Raw genomic sequence first — 2,819 nt, forward strand, 5'->3', positions numbered from 1 at the left:
CCAGTCATTAAATTTTTCTATGCTGGCTCCAGGTTCTCTGTAGATACAGCTTATTACAACATTCTTCTTTTTTTCCAAAGCTACTTCAACAGTCACACATTCAAGTAAATTATCTACTACCCTAGACATTTTGTCTACATTCTTATAACAAAAGTTTTTATCTATGTACAAGGCCACACCACCTCCCATCTTATTCTCTCTGTTTGTGCATACCGAGTCATAGCCATCAAGGTCAAAATCCATTCCCCTTACAGTGTTGATCCAAGTTTCAGTAATAGCAATTATATTAAAAGAATGTGTAAGACTACTAAGATAATGTTTTATACTCTGAAAATTTGCGTATAAACTTCTGCTATTAAAGTGAATTAATGATAATTTGTTCTCAGTCTTGACATTGCAGTTAAACTGCTCATCCGTGTAATACTTGCAGTTATTTTCATAGTTCTTAAAAAAGTTTATTTCAGGGTCAAAATCTTCATCCGGTTCATGATAATGAATTTCAGTATTTCCAATAGTGTTCAGTTCCAGCTCCAGTCCCTCAGAATCTATTAACTTCTGTAACAAATCACTTGCATCATTCAGTACATGGGTCATGCTTGTTGTTGTTGGTTTCAACGCTCATCTGCTGTCGCAGATATCGATATACCTGTGTGACTCTTCAAACATGAGAGGGTCCAGCGACCTCTTCATCTCTTTGTCCTGGCATCCTGGGCATCTAACAAGAGTCAATCAGGAACAAGGATGATCCTCCCACAATTAATCCTTGAGAACAGATCAAAATACCTAAGGACAAGACAAAATATAGCATTCGAGAGAGATCAAGAAGTCAAGGACAAGAATATTATTCCCATAATTGATTCCGCAATGGGGGAAATACCCGTATTTCAGCCATGAGGATCTCTGAAAAACTACTCAAAAATACCTAGACAAGACAGCATAAAGTATTCAAGAGAAATCAAGAACAGATTTTACATATGCGCATATTTACAATGAGGTTTCGTTTGGCTACTTAGTGGCAGGCTCAAAATGAACCCTTTTAAGTTTAACACACATGTGGGGGTTGAATTTTCTAAGGCCCATAGCAAACGTGTCTTACTCGCTCCGTGCACATGTCTCTTCGTCTTCCAGCATCATATTCACTTCAGCAAGCCACATAAAAGTCCACTTCCACAACGATTGCAAGAAATGATATCTTGGTGTAATTTAGCTGGTCAAAAACGAACACTGCAAAATTCCAGAAGTTATAACATAAGTAGAAGCAAATATTGTCCAAAAAAAATTAATAATAAACATGTTACCTACGTACGGTAGGAAAACCATGTGCCTCCAAAACCTTTCAGACTCTTTTTCAAAAACAAACTAAGCCGGGAAGAAGCGTGACTCTCTTAAAGCCACAGCACACAATTAAGAACATTACTGAACACTATAGTAATGACCATTATTCCAAAAATCAAGTAATGACTGGTCAATATTAACACTAATCTTTCCATTTTTATATCTTTAACCATTTAAACATACAAACAGTCTAAATTAACTGTCCAATAAATATATACAAATGGAACTGCACAACTAGAATTTCACAATTGTGTTTTTTGGTCTTTACAACACACTTTCACAGTTCACAAAACGATTGTAGCTCCATGCTGGCACCTTGTGGTTTTTAGCAGAATTGCATGAAATAGAATATTAAACATCTTCAGCAACAATATTCAAAATGGATAGTCTAATGTTAAACATATTCCATGTTTTGTCTTCATTTTAAAGTTCTTTAAATATTGTATGACGATTTAAGCCTAAAAGATACAATGAAAACATCAGCCTAACATAAGTAAAGTCCCAAACCTTAAGTGATTTCATGATGTCGACTAAATACCAAGACAGAGTCTAAAAAACTGTCCTTGTATTCCAAGCAGACAGTGTTTGTTTGAGAAGTCTTCTCTCTGTGTTGTGAAGATCGTTGATATGCTGAGCATCAGATCTTGAGAGCTGAAGCCAGACTTCACCACCCTACAGCCTGCCAGTGTGTGACTGTACTGCTCACTGCAGTTCTCTGCATCTCTTAATAGAGTCAGAACTCAAATGCTCACTGCCTAAAGTTTTAAGTACAACTTCAAGTCAGGCTGTGACTGTTTCTAAAAAACTATTGCTTTAATGACTACTGTCTGTCAGTTTAGGTTTATTCTCTCGTACCTTTTCACACCAGTTCTCCTGAAGCAGATAACATTAAAATATTGATGCAATGGGAGTATAATTCTGAAGCTTAGTTTAATAGGTTTATTTGTACATATGGTATATACTGCACCTTTTCATAGAAAGCATCTCAGAGTATTCAAAAGCAGGAAGTTGGGTTCTGACCTAATAAAAGTAATCACAAAATTAGAGAAAAAAACTAATCAAGTGAGCAGCCAGCTGAGAACAAGTGAGTGTATCTCAGCTATATACTGTATAAAAATACCGCCTTGCACTATATGTGGTACAAATTGATACAGTTTTCATGGTTAGCCACTAGATGGCAGTGGTACTTCATCCTAATGCACATTGGTTCAGCCACGAACTCAAAGCTCACTTTGTATTTTGGGTTGTGGTCTAATTGAATGCAGTTAGGACGTTTGATTCTTCTGCTTCAGAAGAGGACAAAAGGGAACCAGATGCTTTAGAGAATATTTTATTAACTAGTTATGTGCCACTGCAGTCTGTCGCTCAGCCAGTCCATTGTGTGAGTGTAAAGAATGTGAATCTTTAAGATAGTGAATTCATTTGACGTTACTTTAAAACTAACAATAAATTCATGGAAACTGCAAGATGACAAAAAATAAGGT

This window comes from Monopterus albus, unplaced genomic scaffold (assembly GCF_001952655.1).
Source record: "Monopterus albus unplaced genomic scaffold, M_albus_1.0 scaffold169.1, whole genome shotgun sequence".
NCBI lineage: Eukaryota > Metazoa > Chordata > Actinopteri > Synbranchiformes > Synbranchidae > Monopterus > Monopterus albus.